A 21,820-nucleotide genomic window follows, 5' to 3' on the forward strand; every position below is an offset into this window, starting at 1 on the left:
TGAAAGAATTTCAAAAATACATCAATAGTAATACAATAATAGTGGGAGACTTCAATACCCCACTCTCACACTTAGAGATCAACAAAGGAGAGAATCGACAAAGATACAAGAGAATTAAATTAAAAGATTAACAGACTAGACCTCTTGGACATTTTCAGAGTCCTTCACCCCAAAAAACCGGAATACACATTCTTTACAAATCCATATAACACATACTCAAGGATAGACCACATGTTAGGCCACAAAGACAGCATCAATAAATTCAAGAGCATCGAAATCATCACAAGTATCTTCTCAGACCACAGTGGAGTAAAACTAATATTTAACAACAAACAGAAAATTATTAAAAGTCACAGAATTTGGAAACTAAACAACATACTCCTTAAGAACCACTGTGTCAGAGAGTCACTTAAGCAGGAAATTCAAATGTTCCTGGAAACTAATGAAAATGAAGACACAAGCTATCAAAATATTTGGGACACAGATAAAGCAGTACTGAGAGGGAAACTTATAGCCATACAATCACATATTAAATACCAAGAAGAAGCTCAAATGAACGACCATACTGCACACCTCAAGGACTTAGAGGAAGATGAACAAAGGAACCCTAAAGCAACAAGAAGGACAGAAATCACTAAAATTAGAGCAGAAATAAACAACATTGAAAATAAAAGAACGATACAAAAGATCAATGAGGCCAAATGTTGGTTCTTTGAAAGATTAAACAAAATTGACAGAGCCCTAGCCAGACTCACCAAACAAAAAAGAGAGAAGACTCAAATTAATAGAATTGTAAACGATGGAGGAGATATCACAACTGACACCACAGAAATCCAGAGAATCCTGCGAAACTTCTATGAAGAACTATATGCCACCAAGCTAGAAAATCTGGAAGAAATGGAACAATTCCTAGAAGCATATGCCCTTCCAAAACTGAACCAGGAAGAACTACAAAATCTAAATGCACCAATGACAGACAAAGAAATTGAAACCGTTATTAAGAATCTCCCCAACAACAAAAGTCCTGGACCAGATGGCTTCACAAATGAATTCTACAAAACTTTCAGGAAACAGTTAGTACCCATACTTCTTAAGCATCCATAAGTCAATCAATGTCATTCACCACATCCATAAAAGCAAAGCCAAAAACCACATGATTTTTTCAATAGATGCAGAGAAAGCCTTTGACAAAATCCAACACCCATTCATGCTCAAAACTCTACAAAAAATGGGAATAGATGGGAAATTCCTCAAGATAGTGGAGTCTATAGATAGCAGACCGACAGCCAACATCATACTCAATGGTTTTTAAAACACAGACTGAGTCTTCTTAATATATAGGATATGTATTTGATGTGCGGACTCTCTCAAAAGCCTAGATCAGAAGCAACCAAGTAGATCAGAAGCACAGCTATATACAAGATACTGTATACTGGGTACTGTACAGCAAACCTTAACAAAAGGACTTTTCAAAGTTAACCCAATTAACAAATAATGTGATGATAACATTAACTATCCATTGTCTTTTTGAACCCTAAGACAGCAGGAACCTCACATCTCCACTATAGAGCCTCTACTTCCCCCAGCTCTGGAACCTTTGGATAGTGCCCACTTTCCCGCATGCCTCTCCCAATCCATATCAAATAATATTGCATCTGCCGATCGCAACCTAATCAACACAACGATTGCCACCTCAACATGCTTCAGCTCAGACTGTGTCCAGGGACTTCACATGTGGAATGACAACCCTTCAGCTTCATTACGTGGGTGAGACATTTCCTTACATAGTATTCTCTAATTACATCCCAGGTGGTTCACTTTCTAACAAAGACCCAAAACCTAGATATACACCAGTTTCTGTGAGAGAGAGAATATGTTCACACGTATCCATAAACTACTGCAAAATATATACCTGAAAGCAGAAGTACACTAGAGTTTGCAGCAAGTACCCCCGTAACACTTCCTTTCCACTATTCCAAGCTTTGGGTCCATGATTGCTCAACAATTTGTTTGGCTTTGTATGTTAACTCTCTTTTCAATCACCAGGTTCCAGATGTCATCAGGATGCCGGCCAGACTTCCCTGGACTGAAGATCCCACCAATGTGCCCTGGAGCTAAATTTTAGCTTCATATTTGTATGACTTTTTATATCTAAAGATATTTAAAACAGACTAATCAAATTGCTCTTTTACAAGAATAAATTCAAAATATATAACATGTTTATATAACTTAATTTACTTTATATAACTCCTAATATCTTTTTTCACAGCTCTGTAATTCACTCTAATACCCCTTACTCATCACTGAGAACTGAAAATACAGCAATATAGAGAAAAAAATCAGACATAGATAAAATAAAATGGTAGTTCATTGTCAATAACCCACCACTTTTAAGAAGAGAAGAAATTATTAAAGAAAAATAAGACATACTATTCTGATGAATAGAAAGAAAAGACCAAGTAGGGTGACTGTACTGTATGTTTTCCCAAATTGTTCAGTGTGACAGTGAGGTCCAAGGAAGGTTTAAAAAATAAAAAAGAACTGAGTTGGGATGACACGATGGTATGAGTAAATGCTAAGATTTTTGTGGAATTTCTGGTATAAATTGCACAGGAATTTGGCTTTGTAATCTAGTGTTTGTGAAAGATATGAGTAATAAACACTTTCTAGGAAGGATTTGCTGAGGTTTCTGAGAGTAACATTTCATAGACATATAACATGTCAGAATTGAAGAGAACCTATTTGTTATTTTTCTCATTCACATTTTATCAACAAGTATGAATTGGTACTTAGTAGGTACTTAGTATGTATAAAATAGTGCATGCATCATTGAATATTCATAGAAGTATTTATTCTAGCTATACAAGCAAAGCACTCAAAATGGAATATGTAATAATGACCGGTCGAACCCTGGCTCCCCACCTGCAGGGGAGTTGCTTCACAAGCAGTAAGCAGGTCTGCAGGTGTTTATCTTTCTCTCCCCCTCTCTGTCTTCCCCATCTCTCTCCATTTCTCTCTGTCCTATCCAACAATGAAGACAACAATAATAATAACTACAACAATAAAACAACAAGGGCAACAAAAGGGAAAAAAAAGAAATTTTCAGCAATACATCAAGCACGTGTACACTCTGAGTACTGTGCCTAGTTTAGTTTGTATACAAACCAAAAATTTTAGATCCTAGTACTGGCACTGTTGGTCTCCTATGTGGTCTAAAAGACAAAAGGAGCTGAAAAGTTCAAAAGTATAATATATTCTCCATGAAAGAATAGTTTTCTACTTTACCCATATAATATGCTGCAGTAATATTTTATTGGTCATTAAAAACACTTGATTCATTTTTATGAAAATTAAATCTATAACCCAGTTGTCTATAAATTAGATGGTGTTATTTTCTACCATCATTCGGCAAATCAATTGACATTTTGAAAACAAAATATTTGTTGTGTAAGTTTATGAAAGTAATCTACTACATATATACTAAAAGCCACTCAATAAATAATTTATTAAATATCATAGAAAGGGAATGTATGAAAGCAAGGGATTCTCAAGACCTAAGATCTCAACTTCAAATTGTGACAAAAATATTTAGAAAGTGTTAAAAGTTTTTAAAGTATAGGTAGGGATGGCAAATTATCTCAGTTCAATAGTGTATTACTTTGTTATGTGTATGATCCAGGTTCAGGCACATCTCACACTACATTGAAAGAAGCTTCAGTGCTGTGGTTTCTTTCCACCTTTCCTGTGCCTCTGTCTCTATGTGAAAAAAATAGGAACAGGGTGGTGAAATCTTAGGGATAATAAAAAAAAAAGACAGAAAAAAATATTTGTGAGACTGCTTGCTCTAATGATTTTTCAGAACATATTTTTACCATGTTTTAGTATCTCCAAAACAGTTTTTTAAAATTGATTTATAAAATATATAACATGTTGTTTATAAACGATAGGATAAAAGGGGTACAACTCAACACAATTCCTACCACCAGAACTCCATATCCCATCCCTTCCTCTGATAGCTTTCCTGTTCTTTAACCCTCTGGGAGTATGGACCCAAGGTCATTGTGGGATGCAGAAGGTGGAAGGTCTGTCTTCTGTAATTACTTCCCTGCTGAACATGGGTGTTGACAGATCAATCCATAATCCTAGCCTGCCTCTGTCTTTCCCTAGTGGGGTGGGGTTCTGGGGAATCAGTGCTCCAGGACACATTGGTGGGGTTGTCTGTCCAGGGAAGTATGGCTGGCATCATGCTAGCATCTAGAAGCCAAACAAATTGCTGACCAATCATGGACCTAAAGGCTGGAATAGTGCAGATGAAGAGTTGGGGAGGGGGTCTCCATTCTGTAGATAGTTAGTAGGCATGTTTTAGTTATATTCCAAAGGGCCTGTGGCTATACTAGTCCCCCCCCCCCCCGAGCCTGAAATCTGTATAAGTACCGCACGCTAACCGATTGTGCCACTGGAGCTCTGTAAGCCTGAAATCTGAAATGCAGATGGATCCAAGTTATTCTGTGGGGAGATGATGTCATGGCTGGAAAAAGGACAAGAAAGCTGGGTCAGGGAAGAGAGTAGCTCCCAAATATGAAAAAGGTGTATAAATATTTTTGACTGCAAACCCCATCAATTTGATGTGATCTGGGTTCCATATTCAGTTTAGGAACCTATGTAGCCTCTGCATCCCTGTAGATTTGAGATCAGATTCTGTGGTCATGAGTAGGAACATTCCAATATTGACCCATCTTCGTCAGGTGTAGCATAGAGTATGTTGTCCACTCTTCCCTTGGAGGATGGAACATTCTCTACTGTTGTTGATCCAAGTTGAGGGCAAAGTCCTATGGGTGCCCACAAATAGGTCTATTTTGTTGTTCCTTATCGAGATGACCAGTACAATGGAGAGAGGGATTTATTCGAGGTCTAGGCTCATCATGTCTGTTTGGGAATCTCAGGACTCTTCTAACAGGGACCCAGGTAATGGTGTGGCCTGATAGTAACTAAAAAGACATTGTTAAAGTATGCTAATCTCTTGCCCTTATTACCCTCCTCACCTACTTCCTATTACACTTCCCTCACTCACTCCTAAGCTAACCTTATCAAAGCAAGGACTGCAAAAGTTGAATAAAGGCAGGAGGCTGGCATACTTTAATGATGACTCCAAAACAGTTTTTATAGACTAAGAGTAATGGTCATGAATTTATCAGGTCTGTGACTTGAAATCAAATGGACACAAGAAATATTTGGTACAAAAATATTTGAATAGTGTTGCTGACAGAATTGTTTTTTGGGGACTGGGCACTGGTGTACCTGGTTAGGCAAACACATTACATGCACAAGGACCCAGGTTCAATACCACAAACCCTTCCTGCAGGAGGGAAGCTTCATGAGCAATGAAGCAAATACTGCAAGTGTCTCTCTGTCTCCCCCAATCTAGCTCCCTCTCCCCTCTCAATTTCTTAGTGTTCTATCAAAACAAAGAAAAACAAACAAAAAACAGCTACTAGGAGCAGTGGATTCCTTGTGCAGGTATTGAGCCCTAGTCATAAAACAAAAATTACTAGCTCAGTATACAGTTGTCATCCTGTATACTACAGAATTTGGAAATTCTGTTTTATCTAATGAAACATTCTATAAAGATTATTATGTACCAATATACCTTATACTCATATTTGAATAATTTATATAATGAGCTAACATAAGAACTATTGTATGGGGGGGAGAACTATTATATTAGCCTAAATAAAAAGTGTGCAACTTGGCATGCACAAACAAAACTGTATTAGTTGAAACAGCTGAGAGTTCACTTTTAAAGAAAAAATTTAATGTGAAGATGGTGACTTTTAAGCAATGACTGGAGTGAGCTCCAGTAAGCAGAAGTTTGTGACCAGGGATTCTCTGGATAGGGTAGGATACTGAGCAGGATACTCAGCAGGAGGGTGAATAAGGGGTCCTAAGGATGAGACAAAACTTGGGATAGAAAATGGAGGCCAGGGGGTAAAAGAAAGGAAATCTTTTGATTATTTCTGAAGCTTACCCCTCCCTCCACCCCCATCCCTCCACAGAACCAGCCCCCAGGGGCTGGAGAGGCTCTGCTAGCAGGCTCCCTGCTGAACTATTTTCTTTACCAAGATTCCTGGCTCACCAGGGGTGTTATTCCAAACCTTTTCCCTTTTTGTTTTCCTTCTCTTTTTTTTTCTAAGTGTCTGGAGCTCTATTTGAGTGACAAAATACCTGACCAATCAGAGCCTCACCCCATCCCTGCCTGGGTAAGACTACCTGGAGGCTTTTTTTTTTTTTTTTTTTGGATACTTCTTACAATTAGCTGTCTTTGCTCAGGCTGCCTGATGTGTAGCAGTTCAAGCTACAGGGACTGACTGTTAGGATTTTTTATTCTATTCTACTTTATTATTACTATCATTATATACCTGTGTCTCTTTTGCCCCCTCCTTCTTTAGACTGACCAATATTAACTGTTGTTTACTCCATTGCTAGGTGACTGGGTGTCCTATCCAATGTGAGAGGAACTTGTTTCTCCCTACCTTTTCTCTCCACTCTCCTTTCTCCCTCCTCCTAGCTAATTAAAAAAAAGAACTTTCCTTTCACTGCTCTTTTTTTTCTTCTTTTTTCTTGTTCTTGTCTTCTTTTCTTCCTTCCTCCATCTTTTTATTTCTGAATTCACTGATACTCATTTGTGAATTATATTGGGGAAGAAATATGACTCAAAATGGACTCTCTCTTTGTGTGTGTCTCTCTTCTCTAGTTCCCTTTATCCTCTTGCTATCCCTAGAATTTACAGTGGACAGTATATTTGCATAATTGTCTATACAAGTCAAGCTCTCACTATTTGCAGATAATATGATAGTATACATAGCAAAACCTAAAGAATCTAGCAGAAAACTATTGGAAGTTATTAGGAAATAAAGCAAGGTGTCAGGCTACAAAATCAATGTAAAAATCAGTGGCATTTCTTTATGTAAACACCAAATCTGAAGAAGGAGACATCCAGAATTCAATCCCATTCAGTGTTCCAGAAAAGACAATAAAATACCTAGGAATGAAACCGACAAAGAAGTGAAAGACTTGTATACTGAAAACTATGAGTCATTATTCAAGGAAATAGAAAATGATAGCAAGAAATGGAAAGACATCCCATGCTCATGGATCAGAAGAATAAATATCATTAAAATGAATATTCTCCCGAGAGCCATATACAAATGTAACATGATACCCATCAAAGTTCCACCAAGCTTCTTGAAGAGACTAGAACAAAAACTACAATCATTTATCTGGAACCAGAAAACACCTCGAATTGCCAAAACAATCTTGAGGAAAAGAAACAGAAATGGAGGCATCACACTCCCAGACCTTAAACTATATTATAAGGCCATAATCATCAAAACAGCCTGGTACTGGAACAAAAATAGGCACACAGGCCAGTGGAACAGAACTGAAAGCCCAAAACTAAACCTCCACACCTATGGACATCTAATCTCTGATAAGGGGGCCCAAAGGATTAAATGGAAGAAGGAGGCTCTCTTCAACTAATGGTGCTGGGAAAACTGGATTGAAACATGAAGAAGAATGAAACTGAATCACCTTATCTCACCAGAAACAAAAATCAACTCCAAATGGATCAAGGACCTGGATGTTAGATCAGAATCTATCAAATACTTAGAGGAAAACATTGGTGGAACACTTTTCCACCTAAACCTCAAGGACATCTTTGATGAAACAAACCCAATTGCAAAGAAGACTAAAGCAGAAACAAACCAATGGGACTACATCAAATTGAAAAGCTTCTACACAACCAAAGAAACTATCACACAAAGAGACCCCTCACAGAATGGAAGATTCTTCACATTCCATACATTAGACAAGAGACTAATAACCAAAATATACAAAGAGCTCAGCAAACTTAGCAACAAAAAAGCAAATGACCCCATCCAAAAATGGGCAGAGGATATGAACAGAACATTCACTACAGAAGAGATCCAAAAGGCTAACAAACACATGAAACATTGCTCCAGGTCGCTGATTATCAGAGAAATGCAAATAAAGACAACATTAAGATACCACCTCACTCCTGTGAGAATGGCATACATCAAAAAGAACAGCAGCAACAAATGTTGGAGAGGCTGTGGGGACAGAGAAACCCTTTTGCATTGCTGGTGGGAAAGTAAACTGGTCCAACCTCTGTGCATAGCAGTCTGGTGAACTCTTACAAGGCTAGAGAAGGAGCTTCCATATGACCCAGTAATCCCTCTCCTAGGGATATACCCTAAGGACTCCATAATACCCAACCAAAAAGAAATATGTACATCTATGTTCATAGCAGTACAATTCGTAATAGATATAACCTGTAAGCAATCCAGGTGCCCAACAACAGATGAGTGGCTGAGAAAGCTGTGGCATATATACACAATAGAATACTATACAGCTATTAAGAACAATGAGCCCACCTTCTCTGACCCATCTTGGATGGAACTAGAAGGAATTATGTTAAGTGAGCTAAGTCAGAAAGATAAGTTGAGTATGGGATGATCCCACTCATAAACAGAAGTTGAGAAAGAATAACAGAAATAGAAACTCAAAGCAGGATCTGACTGAATTTGGAGTAGGGCACCAAAGTAAAACCCAAGTTTTTTTGGTGAGTGTGGATGTTCAGCTTCATGGGGATGGGGGTGGGTGGGAAGGATGGGGGGTTAGGGTGGGACACAGTCTTTTGGTGGTGGGAATGGTGTTTATGTACATTCCTTTCAATTCATAGTCATATAAATCTCTAATTAATATGAGAGGGGAAAATTTAATGTCTCAAACCTTTTATATCACAGATTGAGTCTTTTTAATACATAGGCTGAGTCTTTGATATTTTGACTCTCTTTTTTTTATAAATATTTATTCCCTTTTTCTTGCCCTTGTTTTTATTATTGTAGTTATTATTGTTGTTGTTATTGATGTTGTCGTTATTGTTGGATAGGACAGAGAGAAAAGGAGAGAGGAGGAGAAGACAGAGAAGAGGAGAGAAAGACAGACACCTGCAGACCTGCTTCACCACCTATGAAGTGACTCCCCTGCAGGTGGGCAGCCGGGGGCTTGAACCAGGATCCTTAGGCCGGTCCTTGCGCTTTGCGCCATGTGCACTTAACCCGTTGCGCTACTGTCCAATTCCCCTATTTTGACTCTCTTAAAGGCTTAAACAAGGGAGAACAGAAGCAACTGGTGGCACAGCTATATATAAATAATGTCAATGGACATAATTTATGGTGATGTTGTATATGATACAGCAAATCCTAACAAAGTGATTTTTCAAAGTTAACCCAATTGCCAAATAATGTGATTATAGCAATAACTATCTATTGTTTTCTTTAACCCTACAGTAGCAGGAACTTCCCACTTCCTCTTTAGAGCCTATGATTCCCAGTCCTGGAACCTCTAGGGTGGGGTGCACTTTCCTGCATGCTTCTCTCAATTCATACCAAATGATATTGCATCCGCAGATCCCAATCTAATTAACACAAGGAATACCGCCTCAGCATGCTTCACTTTAGACTATGTCCAGAGACTTCAGGCATGGAATGTCAAACCTTCATCCTTATTACTTGGGTGAGACCTTTCCTTTCATAGTATTCTCTAATTCCATTCCAGGAGGTTCACTTCCTAACAAAGTCCCAAAACCTAGATATAGACCAGGTCCCATGAGATAGAGCATATGTTCACATGTATCCATAAATTAGGGCAAAATATATACCTGAAAGTAAAAATACACAATAGTCTGTAGTGAGTCAGTAGAAAGTTCATAATGAAATAGTGTCTACTTAGACTTAAATACCCTCCTCACCTGCTTCTTATTACAGTTCTCTCACTCTCTCCAAAGCTAACCTCATCAAAGCAAGGACTGCAAAAGCTGAATAAGGGAAACAGACTGGCATATGTTAACTGTGACTCTTTAGTCACTATCAGGCCACCCCATCAGCTGGGGCCCTATTTGGGGAGTCCTGAGATTCCCAAACACACATGATGGGCCTAGACCTCAAATAAATCACTTTCTCCATTGCTACGGGTCATTTCTATCAAGAACAACACAATAGACCCCTTTGTGGGCCCGCAAAGGACCTTGCCCTCAACTTGTATCAACAATGGTAGAGAATGTTTCATCCTCCAAAGGGAGGATGGACAACATACTCTATGCTACACCTGAGGAAGACAGGTCCAGATATTGGGGCAGATTGGAATGTTTCTACTTATGACCACAGAGTGTGAGCTCAGATCTCCAGGAATGCAGAGGTCACATAGGCTCCTAAGCTGAATATGAGCCCCAAATCACATCAAATAAATAGGGTTTATAGTCAACAATATTTATACACCTTTCCCATATTTGGGAACTATTCTCTTCCCTGATTCAGCTTTCTGGTCCTTCTGCCAGCCATGATACCATCTCTCCAGACAATAATTAGGATGCACCTGCATATCAGATTTTAAGCTCAGCCAACAAACAAACAAACAAACCACTAGTATGACCACAGGCCCTTTGGAATATAACTAAAATATGCTTACTAGCTATCTACAAAATGGATAGCCTCCCATTCTTCATCTGCACTATTCCAGCCTTTAGGTCTATGATTGTTCAACAACTTATTTGGCTTTGTATGTTAACTCTATTTGCAGCCACCAGGTTCCAGATGCTAACATGATGCTAACCAGACTTCCCTGGACAGACAAACCCACCAATGTTTCCTAGAGCTTCGCTTCCCCAGAGCCCTTCCCCACAAGGGAAAGAGAAAGACAGGTTGGGAGTATGGATTGACCTGTAAATGCCCATGCTTAGCAGGGAAGTAATTACAGGAGCCAGACCTTCAACCTTCTGCATCCCACAGTGACCTTGGGTCCATACTCACAGAGGGTTAAAAAATACGAAAACTATCAGGGGGATAGGACACAGGGTTCTAGTAGTGGAACTGTGTGAAGTTGTACCCCTCTTATCCTATGGTTTAGTCAATGTTTTCTTTTTATAAATAAAACAGTAAATAAAAAAGAAAAACTTAAATGTAACACTTCATGAAAGAAAATCTATGATTGAATAGAAGAATAGAAAAATGAGTAAATGAATAAGTGATTGGATGAATGTTAGCACAGAACTATCAAGAATATATTTAGGGGTGGGGGGTGACAGCATAATGGTTATGCAAACAGACTCTCATGCCTGAGGCTCCTAAGTCCCAGGTTCAATCCCCCACACCACCATAAGCCAGAGCTGAGCAGTGTTTTGGTGTTTGTTTCTCTGTGTGTCTCTCTCTCTGCATCTCTCTCAAAAATAAAAAAATTTATTAAAAAAAAAAAGAATATATTTAAAGAACAATTAGAATAGTGATATGAGTAACTCTGTATATGTGTTCTTTAAAAACAAACTGGGAAAAATAACTTAAAGTCATTTAAAGTTCATGAAACATTTCCAAAGAGTACATAGAAAATGGAGAAACACTTGTTGAAGATTACACTATTTTACCATAACAATATTTAGCATTTGCCATTTAAGCTACAATCCACTGCCTTCTTTTCTTCAATTTAGACAAAATGGAAGGTTTTTATTTATTATTATTATTCTGAGTAGATACAAGAACAGGTACTCGCCCTTTCCTTCCTCCTTCCCTCAGTTCTCAGTCAAGGGCTAGTATCTTCCATAGAGAGCAAGTTTACTAGCACTGCTCATTCTTACTTGCTGAGTGAAATAAGTCAGAAAGAGGAAAAATTGGTATTTGTCCAGATGACCTCATTCAGAAGTAGGTCTAAGAAACAAAACAAAGAGAAATAGATGATGAAACATAAATATCCCTTAAGTATGCCTACAGATGGGGGGGGGGAAGACAATACAGTGTGAAACCTCAGTGAACTGTAGTCTACTGCAGCATACTTAGAAACTCAGAAGAGTGGAGGGAGGAGTACTAAGGAGAGGCTGTGGTTCTAAGTCACTATATTGAAACAGGATGAAAGTATAGTGGAGTGTGAAATACACTGACACCTATATTGGAGGAATGTAGAAATGTGACACTGAGGTTGGAAAAAAAAAAAAAAAACAGTATAAACCATGCTAGTATACTGGTGTTGTTGAATCTGTAACATAGAAAGATTGTATATATTTGGTAGTAAAAGCAAAAAAAGAGGTGGGTGGAAGCAATGTTGCACCAGAGTAAGGAAATGAAACCAGATGGTAAATTTAACCACAGCAAGAAATAAAGAAGCTCAGCATGCAAGTAACATTGTTCCTAGTGTCAGAAGAAAAGAGACTGGGGCTTAGAACCTCTCCGTCTTTGACTCTGGGGAGATTTAGTCTTCTGAATTCAAGATAAAGACAGAACATAAAACAGGGCATTTGTGATCACAAGACAACCCAAAGCAACCACCCCACCCCACATGCTGCAGGTCATCAAAGCAAGAGAAACCTAGAGATCACAATAGCACCACCTGCTGGCCATCAATACCAGCACAAAAAATGCAAAAGCAGAGAAACAGAATTAAACAGTCAACTATGCCGTATCAGCCAGACATAAATGACACAGAGGAAATCCAAGGAATTACAGATTTAGAGAGACTCTCAGAGACAGACTACCCAGAGCTCATTATAAGAGCTCTCCAAGAAATTAAAAAAGGATTAAAATTACTATGGAATTAAAACGCATGAGACATGAACTTATAATAGAGATGAACTTCTAACAGAGATCACTAAGTTCTTGAAAGAAGAACTTCAGTCAGAACTCCAGAGAATAAAAGACGCCCTAACTGCAACCCAGGCCCAGGTAGAAAGAAGGCTTAGCAAATAGATTCACACATTCAGAAGAAATAATCTCCAGTCCAGAAGATACAGCTTGGCCACTCTGTCGATTCAAAGATGAGGGAGAAGAACGGTTTAGAAAGACTGAAGCAACTCTCTGTGAAATTGCAGACTCAATCGAAAGAGTGATAGGTATATCTGAAGAGGAGAAAAAGGCCAAAGATCCAGAGTCCATTTTCAGAGCAATTTTAGCTGAGAACTTCTTTCACTTAGGAAACCATCAGAACATTCTCATCTAAGAGGCAGAACAATCACCCAAATTTATATATACAAAAAGACCAACACCAAGACACATTATTGTAAAACTATCAAAAGTCAACGAGAATGAAAATTTTTGCTGGCTGCTAGCGAAAGGAAAGAACCTACATACAAAGGGAGAGCTATAAGACTTTCATCAGATTTCTCTTTACAAACTCTAGAGGCAAGGAGAGAGTGCAATGACATACTCAACATTCTAAAGGACTATTAGGTTGGGTTAACAAAATTTACTTGCTGTCTATTAGAAAATACTTTATATGGTTTTGTTAATTTTTCCTTTCTTAAAAAATAAATTAAAAAAGAAAATACTTTATAAACTAATGAAAAGATTAATGAGAAAGATGTCAGCACTACATTCTACATCTTCCACTTCAGCAACTTCAAAGACCACAGTTACCTCTCCCCTAGGAGGTGAGCCTAACCTATTGAGAACCTATTGAGCCTAACCTATTGAGAACCTATTGAGCCTAACCTAAGAGAAATTGAAATAGAAGAGGAGGAATAGAGAGGGGGAGAAAAAACTAGAGATACCTGCAGCCCAGATTCATTGCTCATGAAGCTTCTTTCCTGTAGGTGGGGGCCAGGAGCTTGAAACCATATGTTTGTGCACGATGGCATATGTATTTCTAACTGTGCAAATTACCAGCTACCAGTTTTAGTCACTATGTTCTCACTTCTGTACTGCTTAGATACTTCAAGACTATCTCCAGATGCTACAAAAACAGATCCAGGCAACAAATTCCAGTCATTAGAAGTTGGAAATCTAGAAATAATAAGAATCAAACCTTTCTACCAAAAGTAACATTACCCCTAAAGTAACCCAATAAATTCAGCAGCAATAATAAAAAAAAAAAAACAGCAAAAAACAACAATTTAAAAAAATCATAAAAAGGGAAGAGGGCATGGAAAGAAACTTCATCAAGGAAGAGCTCCAGAAGGCCAAAAGACACATGAAAAAGTACTTAAAGTCACTGATTATAAGAAAAATGTAAATTAAGAAAACAATTAGATACCACTAGATACCTAAGAGAATGTCATACATTAGTAAAGACAGTAACAACAAATCTTGGAGAGGATGAACAGAAAAAAGGAACACTTTGGCACTACTGGTGGGAATATAAACTGGCCCAGCTCTTATTGAAAACAGTCTGGAGAATTCTGAGAACATCTATTAATGATAGTCTTTGCAGAGTTCTGGTGGTGCGAGTTGTGTGGAACTGTGCCCCTCGTGTCCTATGGTTTTGTCAGTGTTTCCTTTTTATAAATAAAAATTTCAAAAAATGATAGTCTTGTAGGGGGTTGTATTCATGGTTGCCTGCTTTTGACTTTAACATCTTGAATGTAACATCCCACATTCTTCTGGACTCTGTAGTTCCTACTGAAATGTCTAATGTAGGCAATCTATATCAGTGACTTCATACATCACTTTCTTTTGCTTGGAATCTTGCTAAATGTTTTCTTTGTCCTTGAATTTTGATAGTTTCACAGTGAGGCCTATTTAGATTTAGGAACATTGGTGTTTTCTCTGCTTCCTAAATATCTACACCCTGACCATATGCCACATTTGGACAATTTGCAGATATTCTTTCTTTGAAGATAGTCCCTAGTACCTTCCTTCTTCTCTCCTTTTGAGACTCATATAGTTCTTATATTTGATCTTCCAATGCAAGCTTTAATATTCCTAAACCTTTATTTACTTTCTATTCTAAAGCCAAAAAGTATGATCGTTTCATATCCTCTATTTCTCTCATCTATGTGAGTAAGCTTATTTCATTTTCTCGTTATTTGATACTGGAATGTATTCAAAGTGACCTTCACAACCTGCAGCTCTTTATTTCATATTTTCCATTTTCCTATGAGGTGAATCTTTGAGACTATAAATTTATTTCTCAATTTATTCCTCCATATTAAATTGAGGGCTTTGAATTTCTTCAAATTCCCTGACAATGTAAGGTCTAAATTCTTACTCTAATAGCTCCTCTTGATCTATATCAGTAAGCATCAGGCTGTCACATTGATTTTCTATAACTTGTGTTTTCCTAGTTTAAACCATTTGTTTTAGTTTCTGTTGTTGGTCACACATGACACTGCATATGAGTTTTTTGGGGGGTAGAGGAGTGTTGAAGAAGTGATGGGGTATTATGGTGCCTCATGTCCCTTAGAGTCCTAGCCTGGAGATTGGGGATGGGAGGGAAATTCTAGAATTTCTTGTGCTCTCCCCAGACTTCTTCCTGAAAGTGAGAACTTCATTGTGCTGTCAAAGTCATAGGGCAGTCTGATTCTATACACTATAGTTTCTATGACAGCTGGGACAACTTAGCATACAATATTCAGTTCCCTGGTTATCCTGGACAGCCTCATAAGATTTATTCAGGAATCTGTGGTTTCCATATCTCTAAACAATAGTCTGAAGTTCTTGTTGTTCTTTTTGTCTTAAAATATTAGATTCCTGAGTATTTTTTCATGAGCTCTTTGAATCTGTTGCATATATTTGAAGCAATTGACAATATAGCACCCACTGGCAATACAGTACCATATTTTCATTTGAATATTTCTTTTCTTCCCCTCCTGTTCTTGCTGTCAAAGTGTCTTCACCAACCTTCAGAGAGTGATATATACATATTTAACCAAACATTCAAGCTGTATTCTGATGAAATTCATTGAGATATTTTGTTTTCTGTGGAAGAGTTAACTTCTAGAATCTAGGTTTTCATAGTTCAGCACTGGAACTTTTTTTTTTTTTAACTGCATCTTCATCAGCACTTGTTCTGTTTGTTTTTTTTTAATGTATGTAATTTGCACAGATCAAAAATGATATTCATTGTCTGTTTTGCATTTATCTAATAATAACTGACTCTGAACATTACTCATAAGTCTGTTAATCATCTGAATCACTATTTTTTTAATAGAGCTATATTTATGGTTGTTGTTGCTGAGTTTTGTGAGCTCTTTACATAGTTTTGTTTGATTTGTAGCATGTAAAAATTGTATCCTATTTATAAGGGTTCCCCTTTTTATTAGTAATAGTTACTTTTGTTGTGCAGAGATTTCTTAGTTTAACATAATCCCACTAGTTTGTTTATTTTTTTTTTAACAAAGAGAGAGAAAGGCATAAAGAGAGTGAAAGAGACTACAGCATTAAAGTTGCCTTCGTTGCAATGGGGACTGGACTTGAATCTGTTTACTGTACATGGTAGATATCTATCACAGGGAGAAGAAAATTCACATCTATGTGTAAAAAACTGTTCTGAAATCCACTATTTCCCCAAATAAAATTAATTGAGAAAAAAATAGAAGTTGCTTCGAGATCTCAATTAAATTCTATTGATATTTGTGCCAAGTTTTGATAACTGTTTCAAATCTTTATTGTTTTTGGTTAGCTCAACTTTTTGTTTCATCCTGATTCAGTCTTGACAAGTTCTGTGACTATATAAAGAGAATGAAGAAGGTCTAGGAAAACACAATCATGTTTTCAAATAACTAAAGGGTAAATAATAAAATCATATGTTTAATTGTATCACAAGCTAAACATAAATAACTCCTAACCCCGATACCTTTCCCTAAAGCAGTAAAATTCAATAATCATGAAAATCAGTTTTAAAATGGTGATTATTGTATTGGATTTATCTAATCCCAGCAAGTGAAAATCTATGAGCAATCAGTTATAAATCCACACACCAAAGGAAGAAGTACTTGTAAAGAAGTAAGGGTAATCAAAAAAAAAATTGATTCGGAAAATTCAGTTCAACTGACTTACTAACAGCAAAGTTCCAGCAGTTGCCTAAATTCAATAATATGCACCAAATAAATAGTAAATCAAAGTCAAAGTCTTTTTTTTAAGCAGAATGTGGAAATTTTGAAGTATTTCTATATACTTGAGTATTGAGGTGCTTTCATAGGGTAAGTAATCATGGTTTTATACCTATAGGACTCTACAGTGATAGAAAATAATCTACTATAAGATTTTATAAATGTCAATTGCAAAGTTTTATTGTTGAGAGTAATTTTCTTAATAACCAGATGTACAATATTTCAACTTACTGTTAAACATTATTTAGACTAAACATGAAGATTTAAAATAAAATACTGTTAGTTTGTACCTACAGGGATGTAAACGTTACATAGGCTCCTAAGCTGAATATGGGCCCCAGATCAAATCTATGTGGTTTACAGTCAACAATATTTATACACTTTTCTCATATTTGAGAGCTACTCTCTTCGTTGATCCAGCTTTCTAGCCCTTTTTCCAGCCATGACTTCGACATCATCTCCCCAGACAATAACTTGGGTCCACCTGCATATGTCAGGCTCAGGGAAAAACTAATAAAGTCATAGGCCCTTTGGAATATACCTAAAATAGACCTACTAGCTATTTCCAAAACGGAGACCCCAAATCTTCACCTGCAATATTCCAGCCTTTAGGTTCATGATTACTCAACAATTTGTATGGCTTTATATGTTAACTTTTTTCAGTCACCAGATTCCAGATGCTATCATGATGCCAGCTGAACTTCCCTGGACAGAGGACCCTACCAATGTGTCCTGGAGTCCCACTTCCCCAGAGCCCCGCCCCCTAGGGAAAGAGAGAGAGGCTGGGAGTATGGATCGACCTGTTAATGCCCATGTTCAGCGGGAAGCAATTACAGAAGCCAGACCTTCTACCTTCTGCACTGGATAATGACCTTGGGTCCATACACCCAGAGGGATAAAGAATAGGAAGGCTATCAGGGGAGGGGATGGGATATGGAACTCTAGTGGTGAGAACTGTACCCCTCTTATCCTATGCTCCTGTCAGTGTTTCCATTTTATACATTAATCAATTAATTAATTAATTAAAATACTGCCAGGCTTCAAACTATATAATCACAATACTATTTGCTCTACTTAATATAGGAATCTTTACATATTAGTTATATTTAGATTTTAACATCATATGCACTAGTAGTTTAGTACATTTATACATCACCATTAACTTTTCAAAGTAGAATCAACATTATATTAATTAAGATGGATATTGCTTTAGAAAAATATTATTCATCTTTTAATTGTTAACTGTCTTTCTTCTTAAATACACACATACCCACAAACATTTGGAAATTTTATTTACCCCCCACAACAATAAGAGTTCAAAAGAACTAGAGAAAGAATCTGCAATCAAATAATTTGCTTAATACATGGTCATTCTCTTTCATAAAAATAAAATATGGCTTTACTTTCCTTGATTTGTAAAAAAAATTAAAAACTCCGGTAAATTAATAATTTTAATGAAATTATGATAACATTTAAAATTAATGGTAGATATATGTCTTCAAATAAAAGTGAGAAAAACAATTTAATGTGACTTTGTGGGAAGATCAGTATTTCACTGATCTTCCCACAAAGTCCACCTAAATTTTCATTACACTAACCACGATTACAGTAAGCAGAAATAACCTCCCATTATAGGGAATACTGTCAGAGGGAATGACCTTGGCTAGTCTGACAGAAGCACCTGATGTCTTACACAAAGTTTATTTTTTATTTTAAATTGTTTTTATATGTATTTATTTATTTATTTTCCCATTTGTTGCCCTTTTATTGTTGCAGTTATTACTGTTATTATTGATGTTATCATTGTTAGATAGGACAGAGAGAAATGGAGAGAGGAAGGGAGGACAGAGAGGGGGAGATAAAGACAGACACCTGTAGACCTGCTTCACTGCTTGTGAAGCGAACACAGTGTAGGTGGGGAGCCACGGGCTCTAACCAGGATCCTTATGCTGGTCCTTGTGCTTCATGCCATGTGAGTTTAACCCACTGCGCTACCCCCCCCACTCCCTTACACCAAGTTTATATAGTATCATAATTAGTATTTGCTGGAACATTTTAAAAAACAATTTAAAAGTATGTTCATTTTAAATGTATACTCATCCCAAATAGTAATATTCATGATATTGAAGGTTTGTCTAGTTATTTTTCCCATTAAATTACTATGTCACCATAACCTATGACTTTAATGCCATGAATTATGGTATCATAAGCCAATAGTATAAGCAGACAGTGGAAACAAAACACTCAGCATCATTTTCAACTTGGTTTCCTTTTCACAGAAAAAACTGATAGGTTAGTATTAGCATCAGGTTTAATAACATATTTAATGTTCTGTTTAATATTTGCCTGCTACTTATACACTGCAGTACACCATTTAAATGTTTAAAACAGTTGGACAAAGACAGTTAAGTTGATACATTGAACCCAAAATGTCAATTGTACAGAGTCACATAATTCAGAAATAATGAATTTTTGGGGAAATCATTATCTACACTTAATGAACAAGTGTAGTATGTCTACAAAGGATAGGTTGACTAAAGGTTCCAATTGTACCCTCTTTTCCTGAATACAACATTTGTGACTTCTATAATTGGTAATAGTTAAAAGTCATTCCCCATTCCATAGTAAATGATTTCTATGCATAAGGGAGAAGGGGAAAAAAGTACTTCAATGACAGATTTGCTACTTGTACTCTATAGAGAAATCATTTTATGTTTAGCTCTTGCTTTTAATTGTATTTATTCTCAGGCTGGGGAGAGAGCTTAGTGGTTATGCAAAAGATTCTCATGCATGAATATCTGAGGTCTCAGGTTTAATCACTACAACTACCATAAGCCAGAGCTGAGCAGTGCTCTGGTGTCTCTCTCTATATATGACTTTTTCTTTCTCTCTCATTAAAATAAACATTTTTTATTCATTCTCTCTACTAATACAGTACATTATTTCCTTGTCAATAGAATTTCAAATCACTTGCTTATGCTTATACTGAGTGCTGAGATAGGTAGAGTATATTAGAGTTAACTGATCTTAAAGGACGATGGAATCATCTGGAATCATCATCAAAACTCTGATAGTTAAGACAAACGAGCTCCTAATAACTAAAATAATAACATATCAATCTCATTAACTCAACTTCTCACACTTACCTACTTCTATAAAAGCCTGAAATATTCCTAGATGCCACATAAGAATGAGAAATGAGGTCTTCCTATCATGCAATCTCATTGAAAAAAATTGTAAATAAAGATAATTCAGTAAAACATTCATTAATAATGTATACAGAATTATATTAACTAATGATAGAAAAGAAAGTATAGATTCTAACCACTTTGTCCTCCTTTGGGAAAGCATCCAAGGAAGCAGAGTAAAGAGAGAGAAAAGACAATAAGAACAAAATTAATGAATATATTGACAAATATATTTTTTAAGAAAACAATTATGTGTTACTGTAAACTGATAAAACATAGTTATTTTGAGATGCAAAAGTTTATTCTTTCACCCAGGTAATCATTGATATTTTACTAAAGTACACATAAACCAATATTATGCTATATGTCAGATACTAAAGTTAAACACTATAATTTATGGAGTGTTTAGAAATTAAAATTATTAAATCTACATACAGACCATTAGAAATTTCAGTTCATCACCATATTTAATAGTGTGTCATCAAAATGGTATTTAAATGCATAAAAGTATATGAATAAATTTACTAAATCATTGTTAATGTGTATATATATATATATATACACATACCATTATAAGAAGAAAGATTGCTATATGTTTGCAGGAACAATGAGGAGAGTAATATATCAAGCATTTTAGATAAACTATTTCATAACCATTTATCTGTATGACACATTTCATTTGTACAATGTAATAGGAAAATGTTTTTTAAATATATTTTTAAAATTTTGATCCATGATTAAAAATATTTTAGAATTTTGTTATTAAATTGTATTTATTTATTTCATTTATTTACTAGATAGATTGAGAGGAGTGGGTAAGATAATGAAGGAGAGAGAAAGAAAAGAAACCTGCAACACTGCTTTATCACTTGCAAAGTTTCTCCCCTGCAGGTGGGGACTGCAGGCTTGAATTTGGGTTCCTTGCACTCTCTAGCTCCTTCTCCCCTCTCAATTTCTCTCTGTCTCTATCCAATAATAAATAAATGAATAAATAAAAGATTTAAAAAGAGAAAAATCATTAAAATATGAGAAATTATTTAAATAAACATTGGTAATTCTCAGTGTATATTAATAATAAATATTCTATATTATATTGCAAACATATCAAATAAAACTCATATAGACACCCTTAGAAACAGATTTACTCTACTAACAAAGGGGATATAATAAAGTACACAGTAAAGATATATACTTAATATTTCCTTGTTTATTGGAATTAGCTTAGTTTTTCATAGATAAAAATATCAAGTCTTTTAAATTGCTATTTTAGTGACTCAAAATTGCATATTTGCAATTTGAAGCCTAGGCATAACAGAAGAGTAGTTTTTACTTAAGTTAAATATGGAAAATGAATCAGGTGATAACTTCTCATTGAGAAGGGGGAAAACTGCAAAAAAGAAAAAAGAAAGAAAGAAAATAAACATGTATTTTGACATCCAGAACCACACTTCCCCATCCAAAAGTAGAATGTTTCTATTTGATACCATTTGTTACACTGTTTGGGGTGTATGAGAACCGTAGTTCCATTCATTTATATAAATAATGTAAATAATGACAAATATGAACATTCTATTTGTGCATAACAGTTTAAATCTGTACTCTAAATAATTGTTGTGACATAACTTAGTACTGCATTTATTAAACGTGTTAGTACATATAAAATTACTCTCATTGTGAGTAATTATTGCTTTATTACTATCTTGGATTGAAGCTAATGGTACCTGCTTTGTTTTGCACTTTGCATTCG

General features: G+C 36.1%; 1 protein-coding gene across 15 annotated transcripts in view; it reads right to left on the reverse strand.

Moving 5' to 3' along the window:
- The window catches only part of RIMS1 (regulating synaptic membrane exocytosis 1), a 557,900-nt gene that overhangs the window by 290,425 nt on the left and 245,655 nt on the right, over positions 1–21,820 (reverse strand). The gene's annotated exons all lie outside the window — the stretch shown is intronic.

Source organism: Erinaceus europaeus, chromosome 4 (genome assembly GCF_950295315.1).
Source record: "Erinaceus europaeus chromosome 4, mEriEur2.1, whole genome shotgun sequence".
NCBI lineage: Eukaryota > Metazoa > Chordata > Mammalia > Eulipotyphla > Erinaceidae > Erinaceus > Erinaceus europaeus.